We start from the raw sequence: 26,064 nt of genomic DNA on the forward strand, positions 1-26,064 counted from the left end.
GAAGAGATACGGGTTTGGAGAACTTTTAATTAACAGGACCTGGTGCTAATAGTGCATGAAGGGAAAGGTGAAAGGGGAATTTGAGCCATGGAAAAATCTGCCTGATGACAGCTGACATCAGTTGCATTCAATCCCTCAAGTTCATTTACGTCCTGTGAGTACGCCACAAACAAGATCTTGTTATTTCTTCTTTTCCACTATTTCTTTTTTAATCTCACTTCATTTCTATTCTTATGCCACTCCTATGCCACTCCTTGCTGATGGCTTTATTGCTGGATTATTACAATAGCAGTAGGCAGCCAAAGATCATACACAGCTCTGCATTTCCTTCTGAACCCCTTCCGTCACCACTCAGTCGGCGGCACTGACTCAGAGATGAAATGATATTGCAGAGTAGGACTGAGAAAACTCTTGGACTCCAGAAGCCTAGGATCTCAGGAAACTCAGAGCTCGCTCCAGTCATAGCAAATCTGAGGTGATGTAGGAGCAAGGCCTCTGCCCAGGAAGTAAGAGGGAGAATTGGAAAGAAAGCCAGAGGGAAGTTGGAGTGTTTGTGAAGGGGGCATGCATGTTTGTTTCCTCCCAGGCTGCACCCTGAAGGAATGGAATAACGCAGTAAGAACCCCATAGGTTCAAGAGGATTCAAAAGAGAGATAACCAAGGACCAGGGGTTTTTACCCCTGCTAAGCACATCTTGCCTTAACATCATGGTGCCACCCAAACGCAAGACCCCACCCCCAAAACTGATAAGACATTTCTACCACCCGGGGAAAATGAAGGCTCCTAACAAACTCTGTTCCAGTTTCTTTAAATGTTCTGTGCATTTATAGATGAGCTTCATCTATGGTCTCTCCCTATTCTGTGTGCCTTGGTTACTGCTGTCAAACACATCTCAAAAAAATTGCTTTTTCTGTTGAAGAACGTTCAGTTGCTCCTTACCGGATGTTGCATCAAGGACAAGCTCTTCTTTCTGGCTTTAAAAACTCTACCTCTGACTGTCATACTCAGCTTGAGTTCTATCTGTTCTGAGAAGCCATCTCCAAACATTTCTGCCCATAATGATTTCCATTTCCTAAGGTAAGTCTTTATCTATCTGTACTTCTTGACATATAATCAACAACTTTATATATATAATCAACAACTTTGTATATAACCCCATGTAAGTTAAAAGGTCCTTAAAAGAAGACACTCTGTATCATATTTGTTTGTAGTGTTAATGCTTGTTATGTGTTAAATTCTGACACATTTTCTGAGTGAATAGAATCGTATGTATTGACTTGGAGTGTTTACAAAGCAGACAGCCAGAGGCACCCATGTATTTCTCACTGGCAAGCAAAGGTGTGGACTCAATAGAAATCAACCTCTGTTTCCAGGCTGGAGTGCAGCAAAAGCGTCCAAATGCATAATTTACAGTCCAAACACTGGCGCCTCAGTCACACTGCATCATTTTTACTAGAGGCAGGGTTTCTCCAGAATAAGAAGCAGAAAGAGAGCCAGAGAAAAATAACCAACTATTTGAGAGTCAGATGGATCAGGTCTCAAACTACCAATCATGTTCTCTTGTATCTGGAGTGAAAAAGAAAGAAAAAGAGGCCGGTGGGGGCGGGGGGTGTGGGGTGGGGCGAGGGGGGAGTTGGGGAGCCGGGGGGCGGGGAGGTTAAGCTGGGTTTGTCCTCATGATGCAGGCAATACAGTGATTCTGACTAGATGCTAAAAATTGAATGAAAAGGCAGCCCCCCAAAAGGGGTAGATTGGGAGTTTGGGGTTAGAAGATGCAAACTATTATATATTGAATGGAGAAACAACAAGGACCTACTGTATAACACAGGGGACTATATTTAATCTCTTATGATAAACCATAATGGAAAAGAATATGAAAAAGAATATATATATGTATATAAAAAACTGAATCCCTTTGCTGTACAGCAGAAATTAACACACCACTGGAAATCAACTATATATATTCAATCGAATAAATTTTTTAAAAAGGCAGCAAAAACCCAAGAAAAATCCCATTACTGACATAGTTGGTTCTGATCTAGACTTGTCAGCTTTTTTCTTTATCTCTAGAAAGTCTTGCTACCTTTTTTTCCCCACTTGAAAAAAGTATTGACGGTAACAGGTAACTGAGTTTAGAGGTTTTACACACTTAGAGGTCTTGCTGAGAACTATTAGCAACTTTCTTATTTGGGGGGAGGCAGTGGGGGAGGGGTGCTGGGTACAGAACTTGACTTTGCTGCCAAAGGCACATGACCTTGAGTGACTCACCTGGAGCCCGAGTTCCAGGGCTTTGTGCAACCTGTAAAGTCGCCACTGATTTAGGTGAAGGCAGAAGAGTTCCACAAAAAAGAGAGATGAAATATGATATTTAATGCCTTAAAGCCTGAGTCTGCCCCTTTTATAGGCTTCATCTTTACACAGAATTTGAATACATCAGTATGGTTTATTTTTTTTTAATAAGAGGGAAGAAAAGATTGAAAGGAAAAAGGTCAATCACTGTGAATTGAATTCCTGAAGAAGAATCTGCAAAAGGGACTGTCATCATCTCAATTGTGAGCAGTGACAATACTTTGAAAAAATCTTTGGTTTAGTTTTCTTTCCTATTAAGGTTGAACAATTAGTAACATTAAATGTTTATTAAATCATGCAAATTTAAGGTAAATACAATGTATTTTTTTTTAAGCTGGGAAGAGAGGATTTATGACTTTGCTTGATAAAAAAATAAATGTATACAATAGTATTTTTAAATACAGCAAATTTAAGACCCCAATAGGTTTTTGAATGATTTTGGAAAATATATACTGCTCAAAAATTTTTATCAAATATATTTTAAACGCTTCTTTCTATGAAAATTTAAACATTCAGGCATTTATTTCACTGACATATTTCTGAAATAGAGCACTTTGAATGCAACAGGTGAAATGTTCATTTTTTTTGCTTGCGTCACTTGCTAGTTTTCCTTCACCACAAGTTCTCTCTCTGTTTTTTCCTCATCTTCAGAATTTTATAAACTGAAATCAGGAAAATTAAAAACTGAAAAAAGGACAGGTTAAGTGGAAAAAAGGGAAAATGATTGGTGTGGTTCTTAGGGCCAAAGTATAAATAAACTGAAGGGCTAAGGAGACTTTCATTGTTCAGTTATTTCCTGATAGCAGTGCAAAGGCCCTCTTGTGTGCTACATAGGAGTCAGAGTTAAATTAGAGCCAGATCTTGTCCTCCAAGGACTTAGAATCTAGAAGAGGAAACATGCCATATCCTTAGAGAGCTGCAAAAGTCTACTAGAGTGTGAGCCTCCCAAAGGTAAGGAACGTGGTCTGTTTTGCCCACTCACTGCTTTGCCCTGGAAGTGTCAGACACAAAGTGGGTGCCCAAGAAATATTTACTGGATAAGTGAATAATACAAGGTAGAGAGTGTTGAGCCATTTAAGAACTGTTAAAAAAAAAAAATTGAAATTGGTAATAGGAGAGATAGGTAACTTGCAACATCTGTAAAATTACACAAGTATATTACAGACAATTAAGCTGATGGGCCATGAACAGAATCTCCTATGCATTGCTACTGTTTTTCAAATCCATCAACAGCTCTGCCATCCTCTTCAAGGAAGACCATAAACACATAAGTTAAAAAGGACATTATTTAACACGCTGCTCCTCAGTGAAATGAGGAAGTTAGACTTTGTGTGTGTTTGTGGAGACAAATACGCAAGATCCTTTAAATGGTAGAATGGTTAAAAGTGTACACTTACCCACCAAACCTTTGATTTCCTAGGTATTACTGCCGAGGAAAGAGGTTGAGAGGAAAAACATAAAATAAATAATAGTGGAGGTGTTCTGCAAATATGACAAAACTTGAAAACACAACACATGAATGATGTTTGGGAAACAGGAAGAAAAATGATTAAGTTCATTTTAGTTTCAGTGTACCGTTATTTAAATGAAATTCAACAGGAAAAAAACATTGTCCTTTCCTGAATAATGTTAAACAGTTCACTTTCTTAAATCCTCTGAACTGCTTCTCAGCAACCTTCTGAATAGTGACCAAATACACACAGTGTTGTACCCTGTTTTCTTTTTTTAAACAGAGACCTCTTGACTAGGTAACAGACTTAAAAAAGCAGTGCTAGTACCTGCTAAAGGCTTTGCCAGCACAATGAGACAAACACCAGCAAGGTACTGCTTATATTTGTAAAGCTAAAGGGACTTTTCTTGAAGGACTTTAAAAAAAATCTGAGATTAGGATCTTTTCAAGTTTAGAATATCTTTTCTTTTAAAATGATGGCGGCTATAAATGATAGAATATTTAGGCAAAGTAAAAATTGTCAGCCTTCTGGGGATCCCATCACCTTTTAAATAAATCATACTATTTTCTGAAATTTAGAGGTGTGAATGTTAAGAAGGACTTTACAGTTTACAGAGACTACTTGGAATTATTCCTTAGTGTGGAAAATGGTGAGTCTTCAAATAACCCAATTATAGGTATTCAGAATCATGACACCTTGGTTTCCTTTATTTTCCTCTTGGTCATGGACCTTGGTGATGATCTGCACCATTTAATTTTCAGATTACTGGGGATCAAGAAATATCAGGCCATGTGCAGTTGAAACTATCATTTTTCAAGGGCAGTAAAAAATTCATTTCTGTCCTTATTACAGTTTTATTATTTTTGGAAAAGTGGTTAGGCATCTTTGATGATTATACCATTTAACATTACCATTTTAAGCAAGGATTTACTGATACAGTTCTATTGAATCATATTTTTTTTTTTTTGGACAATAAGTGATTTATTTATGTTATCCAGAGTCCTTAGAATAAACTGTGGGAAAAAATCCCTAAATCCACTGATTGTATTGTTCCATAAACAATATATATTGACTTTATAAAGTTTAGAAGACACATATAAACCCACTGATTGCCAGGTAAAATTTTTGTTGTAGACCTTTCCATACCTTTGTTTATGAACATATACATATTTTACAACAAACATATGGGATCACATTATAAATGCTATTTTATAACCTTTTTTCAACTTAAAAATGTGTTGTAAATCTCTTTCTATGACAAATATTTTTCTCCATCATTTAATGACTATTGTGATTTTCTATGATATACAGCAATCCATTTAACTAGTTCCTTGTTGGATACTGTTAATGCCTCCCCCCCCCATTATAATGTTGAAATGAGCATCTTTATCAAGTTAAATTTATATATATATATTCTTGAATAATTCATTAGGATAAATCCTAAAAGTAAAATTGCTGGGTAAAGTACATACAAATTTATAAGACCTTTGATAACACTGCATGGAACTGATATAAAAATATATGTATATATTTATTTGATGATTTATTATTATAATGTTCACCATATGTAAAGAGGATAGAAAAATAAATCACTGTATAGCACTCCCTGCATTTCATTTACTTTCCAAAAATCTCATTACAATTAAGACGAGACATCTTAGGTAAAACCATTAAGTTTTGGCTAAAGGAGTGCTACATACCATTTGGTCCCTAAGCCTTATTCTAGTGTCCAGGAAATTGAGGCTAAAGTCATTACAGATCCTGGTCACAGGGATAGTTAACAAGGTGAGAGTCAGTCCAATCCTGGCTGCAGATGCTGTCTTTGGCTCCCAAGATGCTCAAAGTTGTTTTTTAGATAGTCAAGTAACACTAAGAACTGAGATGCAAAGAAGTATTAGACAGTATAAATAAGTTATACCATTATACTTACCAGTATAAGTTTTACCATTAATTTTGTTATTAATGGTAATAATAACAAATTTGTTTAAATAATTTAAAAAATATTTTGTGATGAAATATTTAAAAATAATTTTGTGATGAAAGCATTCAGCTTGGAAAAGTTTTCTAAAGGTTGGTTTACTATTTGCAGTTTTATACCGATGGCCCCTGAGTGCTGTGTAATTCCATTCAATCAATGCAGCTTATATTTATTTATTGCTTAAATATTGAAATAATTCTATTGTTTCTTCTTTGGACTAAATAGATGTATTGGTTGCACAAGAAATAATAATCAAAAATAAAAATATAAAATACAAAGGGAAAATCATATATAATTGCACCAACCAAAAATAATTACTATATACATGTATATATCTACCTATTTAGACAGATAGCATACAAAATTTCATAGTGTTCTAGAATCTACTTTTTCTCACATGTCATTGACATCTTTTAGTGTCAATAAATATTAACCTATATTATAATTTGTAATGGCTACATGGTCTTTTACTGCACCATAATTCATTCAGCCAGCCTCTAAGTTGATGGACGTTAGGTTTGTTGGTTGTTTTTAGTTAAACAATCCCACCATAAACAATCTTTTAAATAGTTGTTTAAATATCTCAAATAAATAAATTGCTTTCTTTTACCAATTTACTTGTTACATGTAGTATTATTTCTTGGAGATTCACAATGCACATTCACATATTAAGCAAATATTTATTGCTTTTTTATTGGTCACCTACCAACTGTGCTAAGTGCTGGGATTAATGTAGTAAAGACTCTGAAAATTCTCACAGTAAGGAAGACCCTGTAAAAATTTTTTTACGATTTTTTTTTTTCTTTTAATAATGGAGATCCCTCCCATTCCCTCCCTCTTTTTAATATAGCACATCTACTAGTATTTCACTGATTTTATCTGGAGCAGAATTTGGAAAATGCTAATCTTGTTGAAAACTACTAATTAAGTGCCTGTGCCTACCTGTCACTTTTCTGGGAACGCTGAACAAATCCTGGGAATTATTTAGAGGAAAGATATATTTTAGGCACTTCAGAAGAATACATCTTTGATCTAAATTGCTGGATTAACTTTCAGAATAAATAGCATTTTGGTACAAATATTTCCGTGAGACACTGGAGTTTTGTTTCCTTAATAGTATTCATATCATTAAAACAAAAGGGAGACTTGAATGTAAAAGGAGAATGTGGGCCATAAAGTACTTTTTGGCTTATCAGCAGATTTGTTGGGGAGAGGAGCGAGTCAAGAGATGCAATTATTCAAAGGAATTAAGGGTGGAGGTTATGGAGATTATATGACAACGTGAAGTAATTAAAATAAAACATCTTGTAGAAAAAGGTTACAAAATCCTATACCTGGTATGTGAAAACCAATTTAAAAAAACCCCGAGGAATCCAATGAAATAACAGTATTTGGGTTGGGGGTGCTTTTTTTCCTTCGACCTCTAATTGTCGTTTTCATTTTTATTTTTAAAATATATAATAAAATAGAAAAGAAAGAAAATACTAAAGGATCAGATAAAATTAGGAGAAGAGAGGCTTATGGAGGAGGAGGAAGATAGTGTTGAGTCGAACAAAGGCAACAAATAGATTAAAGTGAATAAGGGTAGAAGAGCGAACGTTCCATTTGTCCTGGAAGAGATCATTAATGGCTCAAGTGCTGTGAAGTGGACAAAAGCCAGACTGTAGTGGGGTCAGATGAGAGAACCGGAGAAGAATAATTTTTTCTAGGACCCAGGATCATAATAATTCACTTAGAGTTTCCCCCCAACCACTATTACTTTAGTTCTGGTTTTATCATGTTGGGATTTTGCCTATACCAGTTTTTTTTTTCCCTAGGAGCTGATAAATGAAAACCATAAAAAAAAAAAGAAATCCTATGAGTAACTTTCTTTGCCCTTATATTTGAACTGAATAATAAAGAAATGGTAAATGCTCTTACTGAGCTGTGCTAGAAATGCTACCATATAGAAATCTTAATAATATACCCTGTGTCTGCCATTTAAAAACAGAAGAACTTGGCCTCCCAAGGTCATTTCAGATGCCTTTTTTCCTAAGTGATTTGTGTATATTTTATCCATAAAAGACAAATTACTATGAAAGGATATGAAATATAGGTTTAAGAAACTCAAGGAACAAAGTGCATCCTTTTCTCTTTGAATTTCTTAAAATTAAGTTCTTAAGACTCCTGCTGCTTACCTTCAAACAAGCAACCTTGAAACTACTCCATGAAACCCAGTTAAAGGACGAACCAAAGACTTTTCACTTATAAAGAAAAAAAAGTAGCACATGGGAGAGAGAACGTTCAAGTCTTCAGTATCCATACTTATTAGCTAAATTGAATGCCTGTGGTGGGTCTCATGGGAGCACACAGTGGCAGCCTCTTTATATTACAACTCAGCCAGAAGCACTTATTCCCTTGTAATTAAGGCCAGGGGTGCAACCAGTGATGCAAATGAAAGCAGTCATGTGGATTATTCAGTTCCCTCAACAATTCTCAAGAGGTTGTGTGTTTGTGGCTTTATGTTTGTTTGAAGTCCTTGTATGACTCCCTCGGTTCTCCTTGCTACTATAGGTTCAACCTCAGATGAGAACAATAGCTAAAACTCAGACAGCACTTCCTATAAGCCAGATGCTGTTTTAAGTGTTTATCCTCCTCTATCCTTTCTAAACTCTAAGAGGGCTAAATATGAAGTCCTGTGTCCCCAGAAGCAGATGCTGAGATGAGGTTAAAATGCAAGGGATTTATCCCTGAGTTGGCCCGAGAAGAGACCAGTATGGAGCGGGGGAAGCAGGTCACGGAAGGGGAGTTGAGCCAGGTAAGGCTGCATCTCAAGCCAAAGTCCTTCAGGGGCAATGCTGGGGCATAGGCTAGAAGGGGGAGCTTGGCTTCCATCCTCCCCCAGAGTCATTGGTTAAAAACCAGCAGAAGTGGCAAGAATTGTGGGGTGGAGGGGGAAATCCATGAAAGAAGAGCATCGGTTGCTTACTGAAGGCGATGAGTCAGAAACATCTACATCATCTGCTACAGGTAGGTACAGGCATACCTGTAGGTACAGGCATACCTCGGAGATGTGGTGGGTTCAGTTTCAGACCATTGCAAGAGAGCGAATACAGCAACAAAGTGAGTCACACAAATTTTTTTGTTTCCCAGTGCATATAAAAGTTATTTTTACACTCTCAGTTCAGTTCAGCTCAGTCACTCAGTCATGTCTGACTCTTTGTGACCCCATGGACTGTAGGACGCCAGGCCTCCCTGTCCCTCACCAACTCCCCGAGTTTACTCATGTCCACCGAGTTGGGGATGCCATCCAACCATCTCATCCTCTGTTGTCCCCTTCTCCTCCCACCTTCAGACTTTCCCAGCATCAGGGTCTTTTGAAATGAGTCAACTTTTCACATCAGGTGGCTAAAGTATTGGAGTTTCAGCTTCAGCATCACTCCTTCCAATAAACATCCAGGACTGATTTCCTTTAGGATGGACTGGTTGGATCTCCTTGCTGTCCAAGCTACTCTCAAGAGTCTTCTCCAACACCACAGCTCAAAAGTATCAATTCTTTGGCACTCAGCTTTCTTTAGAGTCCAACTCTCACATCCATACATGACCACTGGAAAAACCATAGCCTTGACTAGACAGACCTTTGTTGGCAAGTAATGTCTCTGCTTTTTAATAAGCTGTCTAGGTTGGTCATAACTTTTCTTCCAAGGAGCAAGTGTCTTTTAATTCCATGGCTGCAGTCACTGTCTACAGTGATTTTTACACTGTACTGTAGTCTTTTATGTGTGCAACAGCATTATGTTGAAAAAGACAATGTACATACTTTAATTAAAAAGTAACTCTGGTGGAAAATGGTGCTAGTAGACTTGCTTGATGAAGGGTTGTCACAAACCTTCCATTTGTTAAACAAAAAACAATATCTGCGGAGTACAGTAAAACAAAGCACAATAAAACAAGGTATGTATGTGTTCTGAGGGCTTCCCTGGTGGCACAGATGGTAAAAATCCTGCCTGTAATGCAGGAGACTTGGATTTGATCCCTGGTCTCCTAGGATCAGGAGATCCCTGGAGAAGGGACTGGCTCCCCAGTCCAGTATTCTTGCCTGGAGAATTCCATGGACAGAGGAGCCTGGAGGGCTACAGTCCATGGGGTCACAGAGAGTCAGACACGAATGAGTGACTTTCACATGTTTTGAGATATGTGACTGTCGAGACCACTGAGTCTTGCCCAAGATCTCAAAGCTTATAAGTGAAATAGCTGGGTTTGAAACCATGCTGTTTGACTCCAAATGCGATGTGTTTAAACCACTGTGTCACAATGGAAGGATCAAACCTTTATAGTATTCAACTTTTCTACAGTTTTCACAATGGACTATGGAGCATAAATTATTTTGATTTTATTTGGTTTCAAAAACACTGAAAGTATGTCTGAGGAGCAATCATTAATACTCTGTTGAACTAAGCTTCAGATACCCAACCCCCCAAGCCTAGGAAAAGCTTAGAGAACAGACTAGAAAATTAGACAGTTGGCATGTTTGCACTGCTCTGACACCACTCTAAACACTGGAACCCACCCAGTTCTCAGAGAATTATGTAAAAAATGATTCCACAAGTCTTTCTTAACAAGACGTATTCACACAGCCCTGTTTTTACATAAGATAATGTCAGTTTAAAAATGCTGATCCTATTTTCTATATATTCATCATCTTCTTAATCTCCTATTTGTTAAACAACATTTATTTTCCCTCCAAATCACTCAAGTGATTTTTTGTTGTTGTTGTTTTAGTATAACAATACCTGTTTTCTGAAATATTTTTTAACTCTTTTTTTTTAATTTTAAAGGAGTTCATTTTATTTTTACTAAAGGAACTCGTTTCATTTTAATATGGGGAAATATGTATAATATTTTTAATAGGGGGAAATATGTGTAATACACGTCTATCTCTTTCGACTGGGTTAAAAGAGGAGGAAAGCTTGGGCATAGTGGTGGCTGACCAATCAAGTATTCTCCCTACGAGGTTAGAATGGCAGTGCTGAAGCAGGTGATCAGAGAGAAACAAGTGATCACCCCACCTGCATCCAGAAAATCAGCGGGCACCTTGCTGGTCCAGAGAGGATAACGCAGGGCTATGCTGAAAGGAAGTAGATGGATCAAGGGCCCTTAAATGGGGAAGGCTTAGGAAGTGCAGGAATTGTCCAGTTTTTTCCTGTGTGTTTTAGTTGAAAGGAAGAATGCTCCTTTTTTTTTTGCAGGGTGGCTCAGATGGTAAAGAATCTGCCTGCAATGTGGGAGACCTGGGTTCGATCCCTGGGTCGGAAGATCCCCTGGAGAAGGGAATGGCTACCCACTCCAGTATTCTTGCCGGGGAATTCCATGGACAAAGGAGCCTGGCAGGCTACAGTCCATGGGGTCGCAAAGAGTCGGACACGACTGAGTGACTGTCCCTCACTCATGCGGAGCAATGCTCTGTAGATGCATTGATCCACATTGTCCACATTAGGACCCATTGATCCTAATCCTAATTGCTGCAGTGCCACCATGGTTATCCAGAAGGCAAAAATAAGGCAGGGAAAGCTTGAGCACTTGCCAAGGATTCTGAGACTCTAGATAATAAAAGCTAACACTTCTATGGTGCTTACTAAGTACAAGGGCCTGTTTGAAGAGTTTTACACATATTAACTCCTTAAATCTTCCTAGCAACTCTATGAAGTAGGTACTATCATTCTCCCCATTTTACAGAAGAGGAAACTGAGGTACAGAGAGATTAACTTGTTCAAGACCACATGGCTAGTAGTTGTGGAGCTGGGATCCACACCCAGGTTATCTGCTTTCATAGTCCATGATCTTACCAGCGACCCGTACTGCCCATCTGAAATGTTGAGAATGTGCTAACCATGTTGCTGATAATTATTTATTTGTAGTTTAATCTAATTTTGAATACTCTGAAAAAAATTTTTGTAGTTGTTTAGTCACTAACTCATGTCCAACTCTTTTGTGACCCCGTGGACTGTAGCCTGCTAGACTCCCCTGCTCACGGGATTTCCCAGGGAAAAATATTGGAGTGGGTTGCCATTCGCTCCTCCAGGGGATCTTCCCAACCCAGGGATGGAATCTGAGCCTCCTGCCTTGGCAGGCAGGCTGACCACCACTGATGTACCAAGGACGCACAGAAAAAATTTTTAGGAGATGTCTATTTCGGCACTTGGTAATAACTCAGCTATAGGAGAACACTTGAATCCCAATAGGAACGTTCCCTGTAAGGTCTCAAAGTTGACAGGAAGTAGAAAAACCTCTGTACCTGTGTTTAGATACCAAAGAAGAGATAGCTACCGTGCGTGTGTTCTGCTGGGACAGGGTGGTATTCCCTGGCCATGGGAGCTGGCACTGGCAACAATTATATCAGAGTCACTCTCAACACTCAGCTGCTTGCTAAGAATTAAACTGCTGGAACCAGATCTAGTGAGTTTCATGTTACCATGGTTTGGATGAGGCGTTTGCTCTGGTGTGATATATTTAGTCTTCAGAAACAGTTAAATCTAAGGTTGGCTTTCTAACCAGAATGATAATGTACGTTGGTATTACTAGTGGTTATTTGCTTCATCTCCCAAGTAACGGATCGCACACCTCTTTATTCTCTTAGGGGTAAAGCCAACCCTGTTTATGGACTGAGTCAACTGGGAATTCATTTCCAACGAGCCGGGAGCGGCTAGTGCCTCTGCTGCCCTCTAGAGGCGCGTCAGAGCATGACCGCTCACCTCGGAACCATTTCCCTGGGTTGCACAGGGCCGACACCGTCCCTCTCCGTTTTGAATTTCCAACCAATGCCGTTTGTCAAGAGGGGATGAGGTGAAAACACTCTGAACTTCTAAAAACAATAATGGGACTTAGTTAATTTTAAGCTAGGACTTTCATAGTTATCCTGTGTTCTCCTCTCAGCCACTAACTGGAAATCAGTCCACATTGTTTGTAAACTATAGATCTAACGCAAAGCATTTACCAAATGCCAGGTACTGTTTTAAGTGTTTCCCATATACTAAACTGGGGACTTCCCTGATAGCTCAGTCGGTAAAGAATCCGCCTGCAATGCAGGAGACCCCTGTTAGATTCCTGGGTCGGGAGGATCCCCTGGAGAAGGGATAGGCTACCCACTCCAGTATTCTTGGGCTTCCCTTGTGGTTCAGCTGGTAAAGAATTCGCTTGCAATGTGAGAGACCTGGGTTCGATCCCTGTGTTGGGAAGATCTCCTGGAGAAGGGAACGGCTACCCACTCCAGTATTCTGGCCTGGAGAATTCCCTGGACTATATAGTCCATGCGGTCGCACACTGTCGGACACGACTGAGCGACTTTCACCTCATACACTAAACTGTTTAATCTACATGGCAGTATGAGTAGAAGGACCATCTCCATCTAATAGGGGAGCTGGAGCAAAAAACTACTAAACATTTCTCACAGTACATGAGTGGTAGAGCTAGATTTAACCACCACCCCTTACATCTGGCCGCGTGGACTAGGCTTGTAACCAGTTCATTGCACTGATACTCGCATGACTATCAAAACATGCATCAAAAGCTTAATTTTAAAGGAAAGGTTTTGCTGAAAATCTTTAACCTGAATCCAGTAATGAGGAAATGATTGGCTTGAATGCTGTTGAAATGTCAGTGACATCACAGACAGAGAAGGAGAAACAGAAGGGGAGGGAGGAGAGGAAGACACTGGGAGAAGGAAAGAGGCAGTAGGAACTGTCTTAGGTACATGGTGTCTAAATATAATGCACCATCTACGGTTATATCCTAAACATAAAAAACAAGACCATAAACAACATTATTGGGAAACTGAGGAAATTTCAATATGGACTATAGTGGGTAATAATGTTGAATTCCTGGAGTATGATTCATTTATTGTGGACATATAGGATATGTCTTTATCCTTAAGCGATGCTTGATTTAAATGTTTGGAGGTAAAGTGCCATGACACCAGAAAATTGCTATCAAATAGTTCAGGAAAAAAATTCAACTATAAATGAAAAAGAAAGGAAATGTGACAAACGGTCAAGAACTGGCAACACTAGGCAAAGGGGTATATGATGTTCATTGTGCTATTTTTAAACCTTTTTGTAGGTTTAGAATTTGGGGAGTAAAAATTAGAGGACAAATAAACTTCATCTTAAGATAAGAGCCAGCCAAGGATGTGGCCATGGTATCAGCCTGGACTGAGTTAGGGCCAGTGAGAGACATGTGTTGGGGTTGGAACCCATAGGCAAGCTGTGAAATCTGCAGACATGTGTGATATACGGGTGTTCAGTTCAGTTCAGTCGCTCAGTCCTGTCCAACTCTTTGCAACCCCATGGACTGTAGTATGCCAGGCCTCCCTATCCATCACCAACTCCTGGAGCATGCTCAAACTCATGTCCATTGAGTTGATGATGCCATTCAACCATCTCATCCTCTGTCATCCGCTTCTCCTCCCGCCTTCAGTCTTTCCCAGCATCAGGGTCTTTTCAGATGAGTCAGTTCTTCGCATCAGGTGGCCAAAGTATTGGAGTCTGAGCTTCAGCACCAGTCTTTCCAATGAATATCCAGGACTGATTTCCTTTAGGATGGACTAGTTGGATCTCCTTGCAGTCCAAGGGACTCTCAAGAGTCTTCTCCAACACCACAGTTCAAAAGTATCAATTCTTTGGCACTCAGCTTTCTTTAGAGTCCAGATCTCATATCCATACATGACTACTGGAAAAAACCATAACTTTGACTAGATGAAAGTTTGTTGGCAAAGTAATGTCTCTGCTTTTAATATGCTGTCTAGATTGGTCATAACTTTTCTTCCAAGGAGCAGGCATCTTTTAATTTCATGGCTGCAGTCACCATCTGCAGAGATTTTGGAGCCCCCAAAACAAAGTCTCTCACTGTTTCCCCATCTATTTGCCATGAAGTGATGGGACCAGGTGCCATGAACTTAGTTTTCTGAATGTTGAGTTTTAAGCCAAACTTTTCACTCTCCTCTTTCACTTTCATCAAGAGGCTCTTTAGTTCTTCTTCACTTTCTGCCACAAGTGTGGTGTCATTTGCATATCTGAGGTTATTGATATTTCTACCAGCAATCTTGATTCCAGCTTGTGTTTCATCCAGTCCAGCATTTCTCATGATGTTCTCTGCATATAAGTTAAATAAGCAGGGTGAAAATATACAGCCTTGACGTACTGCTTTTCCTATTTGGAACCAATCTGTTGTTCCATGTCCAGTTCTAACTGTTGCTTCCTGACCTGCCTACAGATTTCTCAGGAGGCAGGTCAGGTGTTCTGGTATTCCCATCTCTTGAAGAATTTTCCACAGTTTGTTGTGATCAGCACAGTCAAAGGCTTTGGCATAGTCAATAAAGCAGAAATAGATGTTTTCTGAAACCCTCTTGCTTTTTCGATGATCCAGTGGATGTTGGCAATTTGATCTCTGGTACCTCTGCCTTTTCTAAAACCAGCTTGAACATCTGGAAGTTCACCGTTCATGTACTGTTGAAGCCTGGCTTGGAGAATTTTGGGCACACACTAGCATTGCTAGTGTGTGAGATGAGTGCAACTGTGCGGTAGTTTGAGAATTCTTTGGCATTGCCTTTCTTTGAGATTGGAATGAAAACTGACCTTTTCCAGTCCTGTGGCCACTGCTGAGTTTTCCAAATTTGCTGGCATACTGAGTGTAGCACTTTCACAACATCATCTTTTAGGATTTGAAATAGCTCAACTGGAATTCTATCACCTCCACTAGCTTTGTTCATAGTGATGCTTCCTAAGGCCCACTTGACTTCGCATTCCAGGATGTCTGGCTCTAGGTGAGTGATCACACCATCATGATTATCTGGGTCATGAAGATCTTTTTTTGTATGGCTCTTCTGTATATTCTTGCCACCTCTTCTTAATATCCTCTGCTTCTTTTAGGTCCATACCATTTCTGTCCTTTATTGTGTCCATCTTTGCATGAAAAGTTCCCTTGGTATCTCTAATTGTCTTGAAGAGATCTCTAGTCTTTCCCATTATATTGTTTTCCTCTGTTTCTTTGCATTGATCACTGAGGAAGATATGTGGGTATATCAGATGCTAAAGTATCTTTATTAATGTGTTTCTATTGGTACTAGGTATTACATGCATCAATGTGTATTTTCAAAAAACATCCACATTTCCATAAATGGATAATAAACAACACAAATTGTAAAGCCCTTTATAAAGAAAATGAGCTTCCCTGGTGGTGCAGACAGTAAAGAAACTGCCTGCAATGCAGGAGACAAGGATTGAGAAGATCCCCTGGAGAAGGGAGTGGTTACCCACTCGAGTATTCTTGCCTGGAGAATTCCATGGATTGGGGGGCCTGGTGGGTTACAGTCCTTGGAATCACAAAGAGTTGGACATGATTGAGCAACTAACACTTTCAACACTTTATAAAGATGAAAAAGGTCTAATTTCAGTCTTAATATTGTTCCATTTTTGTCGTCAACAAATAAGAATGAATAGCTGTCTACCTTTCCTATTTATTTATTCATTTATTCAGGAAATATGTATTGAATGTTCACTGTGTTTCAGGCACTGATCACAGTGTTTGAGATAAGCAAGTGGATGAACCAAGATCCCTAAACACAAGGCACTTATCTTCTGGCAGGAGAGAGAGACAATAAACATGATAATTAAGTAACTTGCAGAGAATGTTACTGATCATTGCCAAGAAAAAGTAGAAAAAAAAATTGTGGCAGGAAATTGGAACAGATGATTGCAGACAGAGGGCTTGTGATTTTAAATAGGATCCCTAGGGTGGGTTTCACTCAAATATGACCTCTTGATGATCTAGAAGGAAAGTGGAAGAGAATAGGGAAGAAAGCCTGTCTAAGGTGAGGCTCTGCCCAGTATAGCCGGAACTGAGTGATAAGAGGGGGACATATAGAAAGACATGAGATCACAGAGGAAGTAGAGGGCTATTCATAGAGGTCATTGTGAAGGTGCTGTTTTTCATGCTGAGTAAAAATAGAAAGCCTTGGGTGATTTTGAGGGGAGTAGTGACATGATGTAACTTAACATTTAAAAGGAGTTATCTTGAAGTTACAAGATAAAGGTGGGAGCAAGTTTCCAAGTCAGGAGCTATTGCCATGATCCAATCAAGAGGTGACAGTGACTTTGCATAGGCTAATAGAATTCGTGGTAGAGAGATGTCATCAGATTCTGGGTATGTTTTAAAGTGAGAGCCAACAGGAAAGATTATTGATAAGTTAGAATGTGGTGTTTGGGAGAAAGAGATGAGTCAAGGGTGACTCGGTGTTTTGTCCTGAGCCACTGGAAAGATGGAGTTGTCTTCCACTAAGATAGGGAAGACAAGTCAAACAGATTTTGAGGGGGAAGAGCAAGAGTTGTTTTGGATGTGCTGAGCTTAAACTATGAGACATCCAGATGGAGATGTCAAAGAGGTATTTGGAGACAGAAGTTGTGAGATTGGAGAGAGGTCAAGGGTGAGGTTTTAAAGCAGGTCATAATTCATGTACAGATGTTATGTAAAGCCATGAACCTGGATATGATCACCAAGATAGTGAGTGTGGATAAAGACAAGAAGAATGATAAGGACTGTGCCCTTGGAATTATTCTGTTTTATGTGTTTATAATTATTTTGTCCTCATTTTGTTATTACACTACACAAACTAAAAGGCAAAATTGACACTTAAATTACTGAAGATAGTCCATCAAATAATTAAATTTGCAAAATATATTTGGTTGCCTCGATTATCTGGTTTTATTTTCTATAAATGTCTGCATTATTCAAGCACTAGGAGAGCTAAAATTTGAGCTGCTTTATCCTAGTGTTATTTAATCAATAATACATTAATCTTTGGGACAACAAAGATCAAAAATGCTTTCAAGTAAATCTTGAGGTGGTGTGATTCTCATGGGTATATGTTTTCTTAATGTAAATAAAATGTTTTGTTGAAATATGATGATCATTTCCTAGTTTTCTAATGCTTATGCCTTGACAGTTCTCATTCTGAGGGTATAGTAAATGCCTTCTAAAAGTTTTGCCCAAGCAGAACTGTTAGTACTAGTCAAGAGGAGCCTGGGGCAGGGAAATGCTTTCTCTAGGCAAAGACAAAAACATGTAAATATACTTATTGTTTCATCTAGTAAAGATAATTTGTGAATATAAGTTCACTTAACTGCAAATAAACCCATGCCATAAATGCATTTTGTCAAGATTTGAATTTTAATATCAGAACCTTTTTTATACTATCTTTATAGATAAGTGAGTGTGGACAAGCTCAGAAGCATTTTGTTTTTTTCATAATGAACTATATAATAGTGGTTAGGCAATCTAGAAATGCAGGCATGCGATCATATTTATTAGTAAAGAAAACTCAAATTCAACCAACTTTAAAAATAAGGGTGTTTACTGACCCATATACAGTAGAAAATAGGGAGGTAGTCGGGCTTCTGGGTTTGTTTATCAAGAGTCTAAATGTTTGGCTCTCTGCTCTGGCCGTCCAGTGTGTTGTGTTCAGTCCAAAGCTGGCTTTCTTGACAGGCCTAGAGAGGCTGCCAAAACAGCCAGGCTATTTGCTTTCTTGAAAATGCCCCAGGAGAAGGAATGCTTTCTTCAGTTAGCAGGTAAGTGATCCGAGCTTAGTGCCAGTCCTTGTGGCCAGCAGAATGCCATGGTCTTAAGGCCTGGGTCACTGAGTGACCCAGGGATCGGATTGCCTTAACTTGCTTACATCTTTGGAGATTTCAGTGGAGCCTGTGCCCTTGGAAGCATGTGGACTGCTACACAGCAGGGGCAGGGTGGCACGCTGTGGGGAAACAGTCATCACTGAAAATCCATGGGCCCGAATCATCCACGTGATCCAAACTTGACTGGCGCTGCACTTGGATTTGCTGTTGAGACTCAGCTTCCTAATCCTGACCATTTTCTCTTGCTGAGGGCCTTTCTCCAGTAGTAGTGACAGAAAACCAATTATTAATATATCTAGTTATGAAAATGTTTAACTAGAGCTCAGAGGACATAGACAAGAGGAAAAACTTTTACTTTTCCTCATTTACTAGTCAATATAAACAGTTGACTCGAGTTGGGAAGATCCTTTGGAGAAGGAAATGACAACCCACTCCAGTACTCTTGACTGGAAAATCCCATGGATGGAGGGATTGCAAAGGGTCGGACACTACTGAGCAACTTCACTTTCACTTTATAAGCAGTTGATGTCTTTTTGCATCTCTAGAGAATGTCTTCATTGCATCTATAATGTACTTTCTTTCCTGTTACTAGAGCAACAGGTATGTAAAATCCTTTTTATATGAGCACTTCTCTGTTACCAATGTTGTTTAACAAATTTTTGTGACAAAACTTATTTCTAATGCCTTAAGTTTTCATTATATGGGTGATTTGGAGAAAGACATCATATTTCTATCACAGTTTAATGGGAGACAGGGGGATTCAGCTAGTTGATGAACTGAACATTTGTGATTACCACATCTTCCTCCTAAAATGATGCTAAAATAAAAATAAAGGTTTTTTTTTTTTAAAGGCATAGATCATCAAGAACAAAGAGAATGTGAGAGCAGGTAACAACGACAACACAATATTGGAAGTTGGAAAGGCAATGGACAGATATTAGACATGAAAACTAGCAGTGAAAAAAGCACAGAAGCAACTGGATTTGAACTTCCAAACCACAAAAGGCTCAGGAGTACAAGGGTCTTTGGAAGTGAAAGTGTAGGTGGGACTGAGACCGGAATTGCTCACAAGGCTGTTAAAAAATCAGTTAGGCCCCAGATCAGTATTCTTATATTGGCAATTGCGCCCTTCTCCATTCCTCACACCACAATATGAAGGGAAGGTATTTTTTTCTGGAGGGGTGAACCCAGGGAACTCTGGACTGGGGAACACCAGCACAGCTGAGGGAAAGAGTAACCTCTAAAAACAAGATGATTAGAATGGATTATAAAAAGGGGAGAATCTCAAATTTAGCCCCTCAATAGGCTTCCAAAATGCCAGAAATGAGGCAGGAGACTGGAATCCCTTCTCTGAGTAATCTGTCTAGCCTAAAAGAGCACAGACTCCAAAGTACATACAGCATCCAGGAATGACAAGGCCAAGCAAAATTATCTTAGAGTGAAGTCCATCATTCATGAAACCTCACTCTCTTAGAGCTTCCAATTCATTTTCTCTAGTTCTCCATTATGAGCAGATATATCTGAGGAAAACTTCTAACTGGAAAGACAGACCAAATAACTGAAAAAGGAATTTGGAGGAAATAGAGACCATGTATAGAGAAGAAAATTATGAGGAGAAAAATTAGCCTCAAAAATATGAGAAGTTATACCTATGAAACAAGAACATGATGCTATAAAACAAGAACATTCAGAAACTGTAAAAGAATACTTGAAGTTAAAAGTATGATTGCAGAAATAAAAAGTAAAGGAGAAAGATGAAACAGTGGAAATTGTTTAATAAAGTAGAAAAACTTAATAAAGATAAGACATAGAATTTTTTTAATTTAAAAGTTTGAATCCATCTAGGAATTCCTGTATTTAAGTAATAGGAGTTCCAGAAAGAGAAAATAAACAAGCATAAGGAATAGAAATCACCAGAAAAATAATTCATGAAATTTTCTATTACTAATTGAATGAACCCACCAAGAGCCTCAAGAAATGGATGAAAATAGATTTATCTACATTATGAGAGATCACCATAAATTTTTAGTACACTAGAGACAAAGAGAACATCATAAAGCTTTGAGAGAGTGGAAGGTGGGGGCCAAGTCACATACACAGGATGTCAGTAGCATTTGAGTTAGCAATAACAACACTAGAAGCTAGAAGAGAATTGGAATAATGTTGTAAAAATTGAGGGTAAATGCCTTCCAACCTGAAATTGTATATCCTGTCAAAGTATCACCTGAAGATATTTCTTGACATGCAAGGTCTCCAAAAATATGACTCCTATGAATCTATTTCACAGAACTAACTAGAGGATGTGTTATACTAAAATGAGGAAATAAATCAAGATGAATGATATGGTATGAGGTACATATATATAAGGAGAAAGAACTTTCCTAGAATGCTAGTGATGGAGGATTATAGGATATCAGCTGCACAATACACCTCAGAGCACCTAGTTCAGACTGGAGCTAATCAAATGAAACTGGGAATATTCCTGATCTTGATTTCTTTCAGAGATTTATACTTTTAGAGAACAAGTTGTGGATGAATCTGTGACAAGCATTTAGAAAACAAGACAAATGAAAAAATAAAACATATTCAAAAAGTAATTAATCATAATATTATAGATTAGTGCAAAAGTTATATTATTAATATATTACATTCCATATTTTGTTGACTCTTAGACTATAAATACAAAATGCACCAACATTTTAGACTACTAAGAAAGAAAAATCTCTGTAATCAAATGATGACAAATCACTTAATGTTAGTCTTGCATGATGTATTAATCAATGACATTAATCTCTTTTTGCTTTGAAACTGTTTTCTTCTGTACAGATGGAATTGGTGTATTTTCCTGTCTTCATTTGCATTGCTGTGATAAGGTACCTTTCCATATTCTTATTAACCAACATAACACGGTTTCTCTACCTTAGGCATCTTTCTTAGATCTACATGAAGAACTTAGTTATGCTATGTATGAAAATAATGAATTGTTACCATTCTTCCATTGAGAGATATTTACTTTACTAATAACAAATGTATGCCCCACTACTCTGGGTTTTTTTTTCTTTTTAGGTACACAGTAACTTAGTGCATTAATTCAATTCATAGTGTAATAGTTTGAGGATGTTTTGTATGGCCATTAAACTCAGCATGTGTAGTGCCTGACATTTACAAACCGAACTGAAGTGGTAACATTATGAATCTCTTCAACCAGACTTGTACATACACAATGGCAACTACAATACAACAGAATATTGTCTGGCTAACCACAAATGAAAGGCACATCCAGACTTCAGAGATGTTAAAATGTGAGAAAAAAATTATCTAATAAAGTAGCACATCTGTGATTAGGATAAGCAGAGTAATAATACTGTAAACACTGAATATAAACTAATCAAAAGTTAAGATATAACAATATTGGAGAATTGGGGAGAGAGAATATATATATATATACACACATATGATTATATATGATGGTGGTGGGTGCAACATTGTTGAAGGAAAGTTAAATCCTGCATTTTTATAGTGAGAAGACAATTATTTATGCCCAGTCTTGAAAATTTATGCTGCTAAGTCACTTCAGTCGTGTCCAACTCTGTGCAACTCCACAGACGGCAGCCCACCAGGCTCCCCCGTCCCTGAGATTCTCCAGGCAAGAACACTGGAGTGGGTTGCCATTTCCTTCTCCAACGCATGAAAGTGAAAAGTGAAAGGGAAGTCACTCAGTCGAGTCCGACTCTTAGAGACCCCATGGACTACAGCCCACCAGGCTCCTCCACCCATGGGATTTTCCAGGCAAGAGTACTGGAGTGGGGTGCCATTGCCTTCTCCGTGAAAATTTATGAGTTACATGTAAACTTACTGTTGAAAGATGATATTAATATCTATTAGCTAAAAGAACTGAGAGAGTTGCCTCTAGATTGCAGTTCTGGGTCAGGGGATTATTAAAAAATTATGTATGAATGTATTTATTTGGCTGTACTGGGTGGTAGTTGCCACACACAGAATCTTCGATTTTCGTTGCAACATGCAGGATCTTCAGTTGCAGCATGTGGGATATAGTTTCCTGACCAGGGATTGAACCCAGGCCCTCTGCATTGGGAGCACGGAGTTTTAGCCACTGAACTACCAGGAAAGAAGGAACTTTTTAAAGTAAATAATGGTTTGTACTATTTGAAATATTAAACTATGTGTATATGCATGCTAAGCCACTTCAGTCGTGTCTGACTCTTTGTAACCCCATGTATTGCAGGCTCCTCTGTCCATGGGGTTTCCCAGGCAAGAATACTGGAGTGGGTTGCCATTTCCTTCTCCAGTGTATATGTAACTTTGATAAATATAAAATTTAAATTTGAAATAAATTAGTGGCAACACAAGGATTGCTAGCATAATTTTCCATTCTTAGCAAACTATTTTGAAGCTTACAAGTCTTATTTGATATTTTAAAAATCTCAGGAATAATTTTCTAGTGGCAAACATAATATAACAGATGTGATATATAGAGTACACTGTAGGCCTATTACTCTTACGGAGTTGGACTGAACCAAGAGAAAGATCCCCTGTGTTGACACTGAAAGTGAATTTTTATATTTTGGTTCAGATATAATCTTACCCCAAACATGTGGAAATCAAAACTTTCAGTCTAGATATTTCATTAATGAGAGAATTTATTGTTTGAATTATTTCCATCTCTCTGCATGTTAGTAATCATGACTAGCTGGGTTTTTAGCCATTCCCCAAATTTTCTCCTTCATAGAGTTTGCACATCAGCCTTCATTCCTTGTGATTCATCACCTCTTTGTGGGTTCTTCTTCCTCTGCTCACATCTTAGGTTGCTCGTATGCTGATAGATAAGTTTTCTTATTCAAGAGTAAGTAACTCCCATTTCTTAATTAATCCAAACCCTGTTAATTAGTAACTATCAGGAAAATATGGTTTAATGGGAAAAACACTGGACCAGGAATCAGAAGACTTGATTCTTATTCAAGCTGGGCCATCTGAGGGTCTCAGCTCTCTGTACTTTTCTCACTTGTTGATGGAAAGATTTAGAATAGAAGCTCTTGAAGGCATCTTATGGGGCTTCCCTGTAGCTCAGCTGGTAAAGAAGCCACCTGCAATGCAGGAGACCCTGGTTCGATTCCCAGGTTGGGGAAAATCCTGTAGAAAAGGGATAGGCTACCCACTCTAGTATACTTGGCCTTCCCTGGTGGTTCAGACGATAAAGAATCAGCCTGCAGTGTGGGGGACTTGGGTTCGATCCCTGGGTTAGGAAGATCCCCAGAGGAGTACTTGGCAACCCACTGCACTATCTTGCCTGGAGAATCCCCATGGACAGAAGAGCTGGGTGGGCTACAGTTCATGTGGTCGCAAAGAGTTGGACATGACTGAGTGACTACGCACAGCACAGCAAGGCATCTTATAGTCACCATATTGTATGATTCTGGGAATATGTATTTATCTAAATGCTTTATTATAAGATTAAATCATAGTATGAGTGGATTTGGGCTTTTTTTAAAAAAAGTAAAATTCTGAATGACTGTGTGTTGGTAAAGAACTCTCTAGCCAATGCAAAAGACATAAGAGACTCAAGTTTGATCCCTGGATAGGAAAGATCCCCTGGAGGAGGGCATGGCAACCCACTCCAGTATTCTTGTCTGGAAAATCCCACCGCCAGAGGAGCCTGGCGGGTTACAGTTCATAAGGTCACAAAGAGTCAACACGACTGAAGTGACTTAGCACCCATGCATCTCTGTGTGGAACAGGCTGACAAATAAGGACTAAAGAAAGTTGGATAGACTCAAGTCACTGGACCAAGAAAATATCTGGGTAAAGAACACATACAATTCTTTAAAGAATAATATTAACATCACATTCTATCTATATTGGTGTGTCTATCAAGATATTCTAGGGATAAATGCTTGATTACTTGCAGTTTATTTGTTAATAAATAGGGCTGCTGCTGCTAAGTCGCTTCAGTCGTGTCCGACTCTGTGCGACCCCATAGACGGCAGCCCACGAGGTTCCCCCGTCCCTGGGATTCTCCAGGCAAGAACACTGGAATGGGTTGCCATTTCCTTCTCCAAATCATGAGAGTGAAAAGTGAAAGTGAAGTTGTTCAGTCATGTCCGACTCTTAGCGACCCCATGGACTGCAGCCCACCAAGCTCCTCCGTCCATGGGATGGCAAGAGAACTGGAGAAGGGTGCCATTGCCTTCTCCGAATAAATAGGGCATATCTAAACATTGCATCTAATCAAATTAACTACTTTAAATAATAATCCATTGGCTTTATTCTGCCACAACTATCACTGCGTGTTTTATGTACTCTGTGAGGTCACCAGTTAATGCAGAAGCTGGTTTTGCAAAATTGGGTGAATAACTGCCTTGAAAAGATGTCATCTAAACTCAGTTAACTGAGAATTAGAAGAATTAGAAACTGTCCTGAAAATGATGTCAGATTAAACATAAAAATGCTGGATATACATAGTGGGTATACATAATGCACCATCTAAGAAAAAATATCCTTATTTCAGGTATTGTATTTAATGAAAACAGTAATAAACATTTGGAGAAGGAAATGGCAACCCACTCCAGGATTCTTGCCTGGAGAATTCCATGGACAGGGGAGCCTGGTGGGCTGCAGTCCATGGGGTCACAAAGAGTCAGACATGACTGAGTGACTAACACACAATAAACATTGCCCCTAATATTGAGAGCTTCACCACCTCTAAAAGGCCTTAGAGTAGAAGACAGGCCATACTGTGCTTGCTTTATCTGGTGAGTCAAGGCAGTGTGAGCTCTGTGCTGCTAGTGGGGAGCTGAGCTATAGCTAAAGATGACTAGCTTTCCCTTCCTCAGTTCCACCATCTCTATGGAATGTCATGCCATAAACAGGAACCAGGTGAAAATACAGATCCATTCCTTTTACTGCAAAAAGTAACCAGAAATGTCAACCACATGTCCGAGAAATCACAGATGATTAATTATCTAAAGACTTTAAATTGTACATAGACCAAATCCTTACCTTAACAGTTTTCACTTTTTGACATATATGACAACAATCTGAAGATCTGTATTTTCAAATTCATGTTGCCCAAGCCCCATCCCTTGATATTTTGCTCAATCTGTCTACTGTCTATATATTTTGAAAACTATATTAAATGTTGGTTCTAATGTCAACCAAAGATGGAAAAATGCTGATCTTCTTGACAGTTAAATTTTTCAATGAAACATTTCCAACATGACCAATTTACCTTAAAATCTACCCAAATTCTAGACCATTATTCTAGGATCTTTGGGAGGGAAATGTTAGAGATATACCCTTTAACTTACCAAGTCATGGCTGCTTGCTTGGACAATATTTCATTGCTTTCAGGAAAATAGCTAGTTCTAGTTTATTTTAATCATCTTTATTCTTTCCTTTTTAGGAGGTTTTGCTGAATTATTTATTCTGTATTCCTCAAAGTCTTGGGAAGAGGGAGCTCCTTGTCTTAGGATATGACATATGAAAAAAAAGGATAATAAATTATGTTACCATCACTTTTCAATATCTCATTTCCCCCTTTGGCTTTCCCTCCTTTGTATGTGGGATCAATACCCATCATATATGGTCATTTCCCAAAGACACTGGA

At 38.6% G+C, this 26,064-nt stretch overlaps 1 long non-coding RNA gene across 4 annotated transcripts in view; it reads left to right on the forward strand.

Annotated features, from left to right (window-relative positions):
• The window catches only part of LOC129653381 (uncharacterized), a 34,382-nt gene continuing 8,318 nt past the window's right edge, over nucleotides 1-26,064 (forward strand). Inside the window, exons 1-4 of one of the 4 annotated variants that reach the window (XR_008715092.1) lie at nucleotides 8,195-8,575; nucleotides 19,292-19,328; nucleotides 21,267-21,313; nucleotides 22,468-22,596. This is a non-coding gene — a long non-coding RNA (uncharacterized LOC129653381). Of the gene's footprint in view, nucleotides 1,078-8,194; nucleotides 8,576-19,291; nucleotides 19,329-21,266; nucleotides 21,314-22,467; nucleotides 22,597-26,064 lie in introns of those variants that run through there. The other 3 variants (XR_008715093.1, XR_008715091.1, XR_008715090.1) reach the window with 3 other exon arrangements.

Source organism: Bubalus kerabau, chromosome 5, assembly GCF_029407905.1.
Source record: "Bubalus kerabau isolate K-KA32 ecotype Philippines breed swamp buffalo chromosome 5, PCC_UOA_SB_1v2, whole genome shotgun sequence".
NCBI lineage: Eukaryota > Metazoa > Chordata > Mammalia > Artiodactyla > Bovidae > Bubalus > Bubalus kerabau.